This window comes from Aulostomus chinensis, chromosome 1, assembly GCF_037954235.1.
Source record: "Aulostomus chinensis isolate RoL2024-O1b breed Wild chromosome 1, RoL_Achi_v1.0, whole genome shotgun sequence".
NCBI classification, from domain to species: Eukaryota; Metazoa; Chordata; class Actinopteri; order Syngnathiformes; family Aulostomidae; genus Aulostomus; species Aulostomus chinensis.
In genome coordinates this window covers 12,305,592-12,319,749 of record NC_141320.1, presented here as the reverse complement: position 1 = coordinate 12,319,749, position 14,158 = coordinate 12,305,592, and the positions used below count along the sequence as shown (strand labels likewise).

Below are 14,158 nucleotides of genomic sequence, written 5' to 3'. Positions count from 1 at the left end.
TACATTACTTTTAGCATCATTTTGAGATCATTAGCAATTCTCACGACATCACTGTAGCATTAAATTGAATTCATTAGCAACTCTTACTACATGACTGTCAGCATAACTTTGAGGTTGTTCGAAACACTTACTACATTACTTTAAGCATCACTGACTTGATTAGCAATTACCACAACATTACTGTTAGCATCATTTTAAGTTCATTAGAAATTCTTCCGACATCACTGTCGCAATATTTTGAGGTTCGTAGCAACTTTTACTTCATGACTGTCAGCATCACTTTGAGGTTATTCGAAACACTTACTACATTACTGTAAGCATCACTGAGTTGATTAGCAACTATCACTACATTACTGTTAGCATCATTTTGAGTTCATTAGCAATTCTTACTACATCACCGTCGCATCATTTTGAGATCATTAGCAATTCTTCTGACATCACTGTCACATTATTTTAAGGTTCGAAGCAACTCTTACTACTTTTCTGTCAGCATCACTTTGAGTTTATTAGCAACTATCACTACATTACTGTTGGCATCATTTTAAGTTCATTAGCAATTCTTCCGACATCACTGTCGCAATATTTTGAGGTTCGTAGCAACTCTTACTATATTATTGTTGCATTATTTAAAGGTTCGTAGCAACTCTTCCTAAATGACATTCAGCATCACTTTGAGGTTATTCTAAACGTTCACTCCATTACTGTTAGCATCATTTTGAGTTCATGAGCAATTCTTACTAAATCACTGTCGCATCACTTTGAGATCTTTAGCAATTCTTCTGACATCACTGTCGTATTATTTTGAGGTTCGTAGCAACTCTTACTACATGACTGTCAGCATCACTTTGAGGTTATTCGAAACACTTCCTACATTACTGTAAGCATCACTGAGTTGATTAGCAACTATCACTACATTACTGTTGGCATCATTTTAAGTTCATTAGCAATTCTTCCGACATCACTGTCGCAATATTTTGAGGTTCGTAGCAACTCCTACTATATTATTGTTGCATTATTTAAAGGTTCGTAGCAACTCTTCCTAAATGACATTCAGCATCACTTTGAGGTTATTCAAAACGTTCACTCCATTACTGTTAGCATCATTTTGAGTTCATGAGCAATTCTTACTAAATCACTGTCGCATCATTTTGAGATCTTTAGCAATTCTTCTGACATCACTGTCGTATTATTTTGAGGTTCGTAGCAACTCTTCCTAATGACTGTCACCATCACTTTGAGGTCCGTAGCAACTCTTACTACATGACTGTCAGCATCACTTTGAGGTTATTCGAAACACTTACTACATTACTGTAAGCATCACTTTGAGTTGATTAGCAACTATCACTACATTACTGTTGGCATCATTTTGAGTTCATTAGCAATTCTTCTGACATCACTGTAACATTATTTTGAGGTTCGTAGCAACTCTTCCTACATTATTGTTGCATTATTTTAAGGTTTGTAGCAACTCTTACTACATTACTGTTGCATTATTTTAAGGTTCGTAGCAACTCTTACTACATTACTGTCAGCATCACTTTGACTTTATTAGCAACTATCACTACATTACTGTTAGCATCATTTTGAGTTTTTGAGCAGTTCTCACGACATCACTGTAGCATTAAATTGAGTTTATTAGCAACTCTTACTACATGACTGTCAGCATCACTTTGAGGTTGTTCGAAACACTTACTACATCACTGTAAGCATCACTGACTTGATTAGCAACTACCACTACATTACAGTTAGCATCATATTAAGTTCATTAGCAATTCTTCCGACATCACTGTCGCAATATTTTGAGGTTCGTAGCAACTTTTACTACATTACTGTCGCATTATTTTGAGGTTCGTAGCAACACTGACTACATGACTGTAAGCATCACTTTGAGGTTATTCGAAAGTTTCACTCCATTACTGTTAGCATCATCTTGAGTTCATTAGCAATTCTTCCGACATCACTGTCGCAATATTTTGAGGTTTGTTGCAACTTTTACGACATTACTGTCGCATTATTTTGAGATTCGTAGCAACTCTTAGTACATGACTGTCAGCATCACTTTGAAGTTATTCGAAACATTCAATCCATTACGGTTAGCATCATTTTGAGATCATTAACAATTCTTCTGACATCACTGTCGCATCATTTTGAGATCTTTAGCAATTCTTCCGACATCACTGTCGCATTATTTTGAGGTTCGTAGCAACTCTTACTACATGACTGTCACAATCACTTTGAGGTTGTTCGAAACACTTACTACATTACTGTAAGCATCACTGACTTGATTAGCAACTACCACTACATTACTGTTAGCATCATTTTAAGTTCATTAGCAATTCTTCCGACATCACTGTCGCAATATTTTGAGGTTCGTAGCAACTTTTACTACATTACTGTCGCATCATTTTGAGGTTCGTAGCAACTCTTAGTACATGACTGTCAGCATCACTTTGAGGTTGTTCGAAACACTTACTACATTACTGTAAGCATCACTGAGTTGATTAGCAACTATCACTACATTACTGTTAGCATCATCTTGAGTTCATTACCAATTCTTCCGACATCACTGTCGCAATATTTTTAGGTTCGTAGCAACTTTTACTACATTACTGTAACCTTATTTTGATGGTCGTAGCAACACTTACTACATGACTGTCAGCATCACGTTGAGGTTATTCGAAAGTTTCACTCCATTACTGTTAGCATCATTTTGAGTTCATTCGCAATTCTTACTCCATCACTGTCGCATCATTTTGAGATCATTAGCAATTCTTCCGACATCACTGTCGCAATATTTTGAGGTTTGTTGCAACTTTTACGACATTACTGTCGCATTATTTTGAGATTCGTAGCAACTCTTAGTACATGACTGTCAGCATCACTTTGAAGTTATTCGAAACATTCAATCCATTACTGTTAGCATCATTTTGAGATCATTACCAATTCTTCTGACATCACTGTCGCATCATTTTGAGATCTTTAGCAATTCTTCCGACATCACTGTCGCATTATTTTGAGGTTCGTAGCAACTCTTACTACATGACTGTCACAATCACTTTGAGGTTGTTCGAAACACTTACTACATTACTGTAAGCATCACTGACTTGATTAGCAACTACCACTACATTACTGTTAGCATCATTTTAAGTTCATTAGCAATTCTTCCGACATCACTGTCGCAATATTTTGAGGTTCGTAGCAACTTTTACTACATTGCTGTAGCATTATTTTAAGGTTCGTAGCAACTCTTACTACATTACTGTCAGCATCACTTTGAGTTTATTAGCAACTATCACTACATTACTGTTAGCATCATTTTGAGTTTTTGAGCAATTCTCACATCACTGTTGCATTCAATTGAGTTCATTAGCAACACTTACTACATGACTGTCAGCATCACTTTGAGGTTATTCAAAAGTTTCACTCCATTACTGTTAGCATCATTTTGAGTTCATTAGCAATTCTTCCAACATCACTGTCGCATGATTTTGAGATCATTAGCAATTCTTCCGACATCACTGTCGCATTATTTTGAGGTTCGTAGCAACTCTTCCTAAATGACATTCAGCATCACTTTGAGGTTATTCGAAACGTTCACTCCATTACTGTTAGCATCATTTTGAGTTCATTAGCAATTCCTACTACATCACTGTCGCATCATTTTGAGATCATTTGCAATTATTCCGACATCACTGTCGCAATATTTTGAGGTTCGTAGCAACTCTTACTACATTACTGTCAGCATCACTTTGAGGTTATTCGAAACACTTACTACATTACTATAAGCATCACTGAGTTTCTTAGCAACTATCACTACATTACTTTTAGCATCATTTTGAGATCATTAGCAATTCTCACGACATCACTGTAGCATTAAATTGAATTCATTAGCAACTCTTACTACATGACTGTCAGCATAACTTTGAGGTTGTTCGAAACACTTACTACATTACTTTAAGCATCACTGACTTGATTAGCAATTACCACAACATTACTGTTAGCATCATTTTAAGTTCATTAGAAATTCTTCCGACATCACTGTCGCAATATTTTGAGGTTCGTAGCAACTTTTACTTCATGACTGTCAGCATCACTTTGAGGTTATTCGAAACACTTACTACATTACTGTAAGCATCACTGAGTTGATTAGCAACTATCACTACATTACTGTTAGCATCATTTTGAGTTCATTAGCAATTCTTACTACATCACCGTCGCATCATTTTGAGATCATTAGCAATTCTTCTGACATCACTGTCACATTATTTTAAGGTTCGAAGCAACTCTTACTACTTTTCTGTCAGCATCACTTTGAGTTTATTAGCAACTATCACTACATTACTGTTGGCATCATTTTAAGTTCATTAGCAATTCTTCCGACATCACTGTCGCAATATTTTGAGGTTCGTAGCAACTCTTACTATATTATTGTTGCATTATTTAAAGGTTCGTAGCAACTCTTCCTAAATGACATTCAGCATCACTTTGAGGTTATTCTAAACGTTCACTCCATTACTGTTAGCATCATTTTGAGTTCATGAGCAATTCTTACTAAATCACTGTCGCATCACTTTGAGATCTTTAGCAATTCTTCTGACATCACTGTCGTATTATTTTGAGGTTCGTAGCAACTCTTACTACATGACTGTCAGCATCACTTTGAGGTTATTCGAAACACTTCCTACATTACTGTAAGCATCACTGAGTTGATTAGCAACTATCACTACATTACTGTTGGCATCATTTTAAGTTCATTAGCAATTCTTCCGACATCACTGTCGCAATATTTTGAGGTTCGTAGCAACTCCTACTATATTATTGTTGCATTATTTAAAGGTTCGTAGCAACTCTTCCTAAATGACATTCAGCATCACTTTGAGGTTATTCTAAACGTTCACTCCATTACTGTTAGCATCATTTTGAGTTCATGAGCAATTCTTACTAAATCACTGTCGCATCATTTTGAGATCTTTAGCAATTCTTCTGACATCACTGTCGTATTATTTTGAGGTTCGTAGCAACTCTTCCTAATGACTGTCACCATCACTTTGAGGTCCGTAGCAACTCTTGCTACATGACTGTCAGCATCACTTTGAGGTTATTCGAAACACTTACTACATTACTGTAAGCATCACTTTGAGTTGATTAGCAACTATCACTACATTACTGTTGGCATCATTTTGAGTTCATTAGCAATTCTTACTAAATCACTGTCGCATCATTTTGAGATCATTAGCAATTCTTCTGACATCACTGTAACATTATTTTGAGGTTCGTAGCAACTCTTCCTACATTATTGTTGCATTATTTTAAGGTTTGTAGCAACTCTTACTACATTACTGTTGCATTATTTTAAGGTTCGTAGCAACTCTTACTACATTACTGTCAGCATCACTTTGACTTTATTAGCAACTATCACTACATTACTGTTAGCATCATTTTGAGTTTTTGAGCAGTTCTCACGACATCACTGTAGCATTAAATTGAGTTTATTAGCAACTCTTACTACATGACTGTCAGCATCACTTTGAGGTTGTTCGAAACACTTACTACATCACTGTAAGCATCACTGACTTGATTAGCAACTACCACTACATTACAGTTAGCATCATATTAAGTTCATTAGCAATTCTTCCGACATCACTGTCGCAATATTTTGAGGTTCGTAGCAACTTTTACTACATTACTGTCGCATTATTTTGACATTCGTAGCAACACTTGCGACATGACTGTCAGCATCACTTTGAGGTTATTAGCAACTATCACTACATTACTGTTAGCATCATTTTGAGATCATTAGCAATTCTTCTGACATCACTGTCGCATTATTTTGAGGTTCGTAGCAACTTTCATTGCATTACTGTTGCATTATTTAAAGGTTCGTAGCAACAATAACCACATGACTGTCAGCAATACTTTGAGGTTTTTTGAAACTTTCACTCCATTACTGTTAGCATCATTTTGAGTTTAATAGCAATTCTTCCGACATCACTGTCGCATTATTTTGAGGTTCGTAGCAACTTTCTTCATTACTGTTGCATTATTTTAAGGTTCGTAGCAACTCTTACTACATGACTGTCAGCATCACTTTGACGTTATTTGAAACTTTCACTCCATTACTTTTAGCATCATTTTGAGTTCATTAGCAATTCTTACTACATCACTGTCGCATCATTTTTAGTTCATTAGCAATTCTTCCGACATCACTGTCGCATTATTTTGAGGTTCGTAGCAACTCTTACTACTTGACTGTGATCATCACTTTGAGGTTATTTGAAACTTTCACTCCATTACTTTTAGCATCATTTTAAGTTCATGAGCAATTCTTCCGACATCACTGTCGCATCATTTTGAGGTTAGTAGCAACTCTTACTACATTACTGTAAGCATCACTGAGTTTATTAGCAACTACCACTACGTTACTGTTAGCATCATTTTGAGGTTATTAGCAACTCTTACTACATTACTGTCAGCATCATTTTTAGGTTACTTGCAACTCTAACCACATGACTGTCAGCATCACTTTGAGGTTATTGAAACTTTCACTACATTACTGTTAGCATCATTTTGAGTTCATTAGCAATTCTTCCGACATCACTGTCGCATCATTTTGAGGTTATTAGCAACTCTGAATACTTTACTTTCAGCCTCATTTTTAGGTTACTCGCAACTTTCACTCCATTACTGTTCGCATCATTTTGAGTTCATTAGCAGTTCTTACTACATCACTGTCGCATCATTTTGAGATCATTTGCAATTCTTCCGACATCACTGTCGCAATATTTTGAGGTTCGTAGCAACTCTTACGACATTACTGTTGCATTATTTTAAGGTTCGTAGCAACTCTTACTACATTACTGTCAGCATCACTTTGAGTTTATTAGCAACTATCACTACATTACTGTTAGCATCATTTTGAGTTTTTGAGCAATTCTCACATCACTGTTGCATTCAATTGAGTTCATTAGCAACTCTTACTACATGACTGTAAGCATCACTTTGAGGTTATTCAAAAGTTTCACTCCATTACTGTTCGCATCATCTTGAGTTCATTAGCAATTCTTCCGACATCACTGTCGCAATATTTTGAGGTTCGGTGCAACTTTTACTACATTACTGTCACATTATTTTGAGATTCGTAGCAACTCTTAGTACATGACTGTCAGCATCACTTTGAGGTTATTTGAAACATTCACTCCATTACTGTTAGCATCATTTTGAGATCATTACCAATTCTTCTGACATCACTGTCGCATCATTTTGAGATCTTTAGCAATTCTTCCGACATCACTGTCGCATTATTTTGAGGTTCGTAGCAACTCTTACTACATGACTGTCACAATCACTTTGAGGTTATTCGAAACACTTACTACATCACTGTAAGCATCACTGACTTGATTAGCAACTACCACTACATTACAGTTAGCATCATTTTAAGTTCATTAGCAATTCTTCCGACATCACTGTCGCAATATTTTGAGGTTCGTAGCAACTTTTACTACATTACTGTCGCATTATTTTGACGTTCGTAGCAACTCTTAGTACATGACTGTCAGCATCACTTTGAGGTTATTAGCAACTATCACTACATTACTGTTAGCATCATTTTGAGTTCATTAGCAATTCTTCCGACATCACTGTTGCAATATTTTGAGGTTCGTAGCAACACTTACTACATGACTGTCAGCATCACTTTGAGGTTTTTCGAAACTTTCACTACATTACTGTTAGCATAATTTTGAGATCATTAGCAATTCTTCTGACATCACTGTCGCATTATTTTGAGGTTCGTAGCAACTTTCATTGCATTACTGTTGCATTATTTAAAGGTTCGTAGCAACAATAACCACATGACTGTCAGCAATACTTTGAGGTTTTTTGAAACTTTCACTCCATTACTGTTAGCCAAATTTTGAGTTCATTAGCAATTCTTACTCCATCACTGTCACATCATTTTGAGATGATTAGCAATTCTTCCGACATCACTGTAGCATTATTTTGAGGTTTTTAGCAAGTTTTACTACATCACTGTCGCATTATTTTGAGGTTCGTATTAACTCTTACTACATGACTTTCAGCATCACTTTGAGTTTATTGAAACTTTCACTACATTACTGTTAGCATCATTTTGAGTTCATTAGCAATTCTTCCGACATCACTGTCGCATTATTTTGAGGTTTGTAGCAACTCTTAGTACAAATCTGTCAGCATCACTTTGAGGTTATTCGAAACGTTCACTCCATTACTGTTAGCATCATTTTGAGTTCATGAGCATTTCTTTCTAAATCACTGTCGCATCATTTTGAGATCTTTAGCAATTCTTCTGACATCACTGTCGCATTATTTTGAGGTTCGTAGCAACTCTTACTACATGACTGTCAGCATCACTTTGAGGTTATTCGAAACTCTTACTACATTACTGTAAGTATCACTGAGTTGATTAGCAACTATCACTACATTACTGTTAGCATCATTTTAAGTTCATTAGCAATTCTTCCGACATCACTGTCGCAATATTTTGAGGTTCGTAGCGACTTTTACTACATTACTGTCGCATTATATTGAGGTCCGTAGCAACTCTTACTACATGACTGTCAGCATCACTTTGAGCTTATTCGAAACTCTTACTCCATTACTGTAAGCATCACTGAGTTGATTAGCAACTATCACTCCATTACTGTTAGTATCATTTTGAGTTCATTAGCAATTCTTACTAAATCACTGTAGCATCATTTTGAGATCATTAGCAATTCTTCTGACATCACTGTCACATTTTTTTGAGGTTCGTAGCAACTCTTACTACATTATTGTTGCATTATTTTAAGGTTCGTAGCAACTCCTACTTCATTACTGTAGCATCATTTTGAGGTTCGTAGCAACTCTCACTACATCACTGGAGCATCATTTTGAGGTTTTTTGCAACTCTTACTACATCACTGTAGCATCATTTTTAGGTTTCTTGCAACTTAATACATTACTGTAGCATCATATTGAGGATCGTAGCAACTCTCACTACATTACTGTAGCATCATTTTGAGGTTCGTAACAACTCTAACTACATTACTGTCAGCATCATTTTGAGATTTTTAGCAACTTTTACTACATTACTGTAGCATCATTTTGAGGATAGTAGCAAATCTCACTTCATCACTGTAGCATCATTTTGAGGTTTTTAGAAACCTAATAAATTACTGTAGCATCATTTTGAGGATCGTAGCAACTCTCACCACATCACTTTAGCATCATTTTGACATTTTTAGCAACTCCTACTCTATTACTGTAGCATCATTTTGAGGTTCGTAGAAACTCTCACTACAATACTGTAGCATCATTTCTTAGGTACGTAGCAATTCTTATTACATCACTGGAGCATCATTTCTTAGATTAGTAGCAACTCTCATTACATCACTGCAGCATCATTTTGTGATTCGTAGCAACTCTCACTACATTACTGTCAGCATCATTTTGATGTTTTTAGCAACTCTTACTACATCACTGTAGCATCATTTTGAGGTTCTTCACAACTCTCACTACGTTCCTGTCAGCATCATTTTGAGGTTTTTAGCAACTCTCACTACATCACTGGAGCATCATTTTGAGGTCCGTAGCAACTCTCACCACATCACTGTCGCATCATTTGGAGTTTTTTAAGAAACTCTCACCACATCACTGTCGCATCATTTTGAGATTTTAAGCAACTCTTACTGCATCACTGGAGCATCATTTTGAGGTTCGTAGCAATTCTCACTACATCACTGTCAGCATCATTTTTAGCATAGTAGCAACTCTCACTACATCACTGTAGCATAATTTCTTAGGTTTTTAGCAACTTTCATTACATCATTTTAGCATCATTTGGAAATATGTAGCAACTCTCATGACATCACTGTAGCATCATTTAGAGGTTTCTTGCAACTCTCACGACATCACTGTAGCATCATTTTGAGGTTTTAAGCAACCCTCATTACATCACTTTAGCATCATTTTTAGTTTAATAGCAACTCTCACGACATCATTATAAGCATCATTTTGAGGTTAGTTGCAACTCTCGCTACATTACTGTCAGCATCATTTTGAGATTTTTAGCAACTCTCACTCCATCACTGTATCATCATTTTGAGGTTTTAAGCAACTCACCACATCACTGTAGCATCATTTTGAGGTTTTTAGCAACTCTCATTACATCACTTTAGCATCATTTTGATGTTAGTAGCAACTGTAATTACATCATAGTCAGCATCATTTTGAGGTTCGTAGCAACTCTCACCACATTACTGTTGTATCATTTCTTAGGTTAGTAGCAACTCTCACCACATCACTGTCGCTTCATTTCTTAGGTTATTAGAAACTGTCATTGCATCACTGTAGCATCATTTTGAGGTTAGTAGCAACTCTCACTACATCACTGACAGCATCATTTTTAGGATCGTAGCAACTCTCACTACATCACTGACAGCATCATTTTTAGGATCGTAGCAACTCTCATTACATCACTGTAGCATCATTTCTTAGTTGAGAAGAAACTCTCATTACATCACTGTCGCATCATTTTGAGGTTTGTAGCAACTCTCACTACATCACTGGAGCATCATTTTATCCTTGAGATTGGGGACCAATAATTTTATTGTCCATTTTGGGGACATGTACTGTACACACACACACAGATTTATGAAAGTCACTTTCAGGTGCCTGAAATTCCTTTGGGGACTAAAGTCTAGAAAAGTAATTTGAACATTTGTGTGTACTTTGTTTTGTGATGATAAGATTTACACCAACCAAGTCAGCCATATTGGCAACACAATCCAATTGGCATGTCAATAAACATCACCCAATAAACCAAGGTCTTCTGTCTAAATGTATGTCACTGAAACATACTGTATTGTATTGCCTCACACTTACAGCATACAAGGATGCATGGCGTGGGTGGAACTGCCTGAATCTCTTCTGCAATGGAAGTTTGGTCAACCGTGTGGAACATTCCTGCACGATCCCCTTTGAGTGGGAAAGTAGCATCAACACAGCACCACGTGGTCCACCAGCAGCTTGGATTTCTGCTCCTTGTCTTGTAGTTCCACTTGACTTCTCCAAGGGAAGAGACTGCAAATAGTCAAGAACTCTGGGAAATTTGGTGGCTGTGGCCTCCTCAAATTCCACATTGATGTGGACACCAGTTCAAAGTTTGAAGTGCAGTTATCAACTCTGCACTGAAGTTGTTTCGTTAAAGGATAAATGATTTCCATTGTCCAATGATTTTTTTACATTCCAATCCTCTAAAGTGATGGACTGATACTGTAAATATGCAGAAATTCTCTATTGTTCAAAGTACAGATTCTGTGTTTATACATTGTTGTAGTTTTTATACTTGGAGAAACCAGAATCTAACAGGAAATCACTGTAGAAAGTTGGCTCAGTTTCATAAAGTAACAACTAAATAGCTTCAATTGACAGCGATTGACCTTAAACTTGGCTATTTTGATGGACTATGCTTGCTTTTCCACTGTCAAATGAACTTTTTAATGGGAAATTCCTGCTCATAGACTGGTTTGTTTCATAAATGAACCAGTAAGAGCCCTGAACTTAGAGAAGAACCTGAAAGGTCCTTGTTCTTCATGTGTTTTTCCATGATGGGCCTGTTTTCCTGCAGTTGAATGCACATTTATCAACACTAAATGGACTGTAATTTAATGAGTTGGGACTGTGAAACCTGCTGTGTATTTTTACAGTTTATTCCATGTAATTTTGTGGAACAGTTCATTACTGTAATTTGACGGTATTCGTCTGGAAACTCTGCTGCCAGACTTTTTACTGTTTTTTTATAGTTTTTTTTCTTGACAGTGTACACAGAGGTCTGGTGGTTGAGCCGGGGCATTTTTACAAGCTGCTACCCGCATTTCTTCATTCAAAAGACAAAACGGTCCCAGAGCTGATTGACCCAGAATGGAAATGGCACCTCGCATTTTGTGTTTGTGTCCCACAACATTGTCTGGCAGACAGTTGACCTGTCAATCACACACAGAGTCCCGCCCCCACACAGCTGAGAAACGCAGCTCTGAGCAGCTGCCCCAGTCACACAGAAGATAGACGCGTTTCCTGGTTGGCGAGTGCAGACACAACTTCTCTGAGTGCAGGATTCACTTCTCTCATTGCTGTTTGTTCACTGTTGAGGTTTTATTCCTCCACCAACCTGCTTCTGTCTGGAAAGAAACAAATAACTGGAGTGCTGCACATCAAAAGACGTGGAGTTTGGACACGGACGAATGAAGTTTGGCTTTTTGTTTCTTCCATCAGATCAGAGCTGATAGGAAAAACAATCAGGTGGTTTTATTAAACCAGCAGTGAGCTGGACTTCAGCCCAGGTCCACAGTCCCACTGTCAGTTCACTTCAACATGAACCAATAAAATCCAACCCTCTCCTGGCCTGGAAATAAATAACAATTACATAACAACTCCTTTATTTCTCTCCTGTTCAGGTCCAGTTGGACTCATTTATCTCTGTATGGTAGGATTTCACTTCATGAGTTCAGAAGCATCTTCACATGAGACGCTGGTTCCTCACATTGATTGATCGTTGAATTCTGTCTTTGATCTCTGAATTCTGTCTTTGATCTCTGAATTCTGTGTTTGATGTCTGAATTCTATGTGTGATGTCGGAATTCTGTGTTTGATCTCTGGGTTCTGAGCATTGATCTCCTGCTTCAGTCTTTGATCTCTGACTGATTCTAAACTCATCAAAGGATCACATCAGCATCTTGGTCCAGACTCCAGATGGTGGTTTTACCAAGTGCACCATAGTCCTTGTTGCTGTCTGCTGTTGGGTCACAGCAAAGTAAGGAAACAGCCTGACGGTCCTCAGGAGGAAATTCAACAGCCTCCAAAGATGGAGGTGAATCTAGACCTGCTCATGTTGGCTGTCCTTGATGAACTTGGGCGGTACTGTGGTGCTGGGATGAGGTCATGGAGCTGATCTGGGAGCAGTCCTGATGTTAAATGCTGTGATGAAGGACAGTGTGGAGGCAAAATAGACAAAATGTGTCAACATCAAATAAAATTGTAAACCTGTTTGAAGTCTTATTTTGTGTCTGATGGCCATTTTTGAAATCACTAATGATTTTTTGACTGAACGTCCTGGATCCTGTGGTGCCTGATGAGGAGACAACTTGAGTACAGAGTTGGAGAAGAGGGTTTTTGGAGGGGAGATGATTTTTGCAGTGCTACAAGTCAATAAAATGTCATCATGTTTCAAAATGTCCTCACTAAGATGGTTATTAATTCCTCATTCTCAGCTGCTACAGCCTTTAAAGAAACCCTTTGACTGGTGGATCTAACAAAGATCAGATGTTGTCTCCTCTAGAACATCAACAGCTTAACGTTGTGGGCAGGACTCCTACCTGAGCAGGGAGACCCCAATGGATTTCTAGTCCTGATAGGGAGAGGGAGCCTCCTGGGTCACGGAGTGGGGAACCTGATAGGGAGTGGGACGATCCGCCCATTGTGGGTGATTGACAGGGCAGGTTTGATCTATGTTTTCATTTTCAAAAGTAATTTTGAACATTTGTGGAAAGTTCGCCCACCTTGAACATGTAGAAGATGTCTTCTGATAGTGAATCGACTGTTGTCACATTTAAGGATCACTTTAGCTGACAAGATGAAGGCTACAAAGGACCAGCTGGAGATGCCGGGGATTGAACCCAGGGCCTCATACATGCTCAGCATGCGCTCTACCACTGAGCTACATCCCCTCTGGTAGAGTCACTGTTTAACTAGTGAATGAATTTCCAGTTGATTTTAGGAAACCTAGAAGTTCCTCAGGTGCCATCAATCTTAAGTCACTCCTTCACTTTGTGTGTGGTTCAAAGTCAGTGGTTTCATCAGAGCTCAACAACAGAACAAGCTGAAGTCTTCTGGAGAACGAGGGCACCGATCCCACCACCTCTCACATGCTAAGCTAGCGCTCTACCATTGAGCTCCTTCCTCTGCTCAGCAACATAACAGATAATGCAGGTTGACCTTCAGGCTGCTGGGAGGTCAACACCTGAAATATTTCCAGGATTCTGTTGTGTTGGTAGAAACAGTTTGAGGGAAGGAAACCCTCAAACATGATGATGTCATTATTAAAGGCTTTACTGCTCCAAACCTTTGCTTGTTCTTCTGAGGTTGT

The 14,158-nt window shown here is 37.7% G+C and overlaps 1 non-coding gene across 1 annotated transcript; it reads right to left on the bottom strand.

Moving 5' to 3' along the window:
• Positions 1–13,667: 13,667 nt before the first annotated feature.
• trnaa-agc (transfer RNA alanine (anticodon AGC)) lies at positions 13,668–13,739 on the bottom strand. Its single transcript has one exon. It is a non-coding gene; the product is annotated as a tRNA-Ala (tRNA).
• Positions 13,740–14,158: the final 419 nt, after the last annotated feature.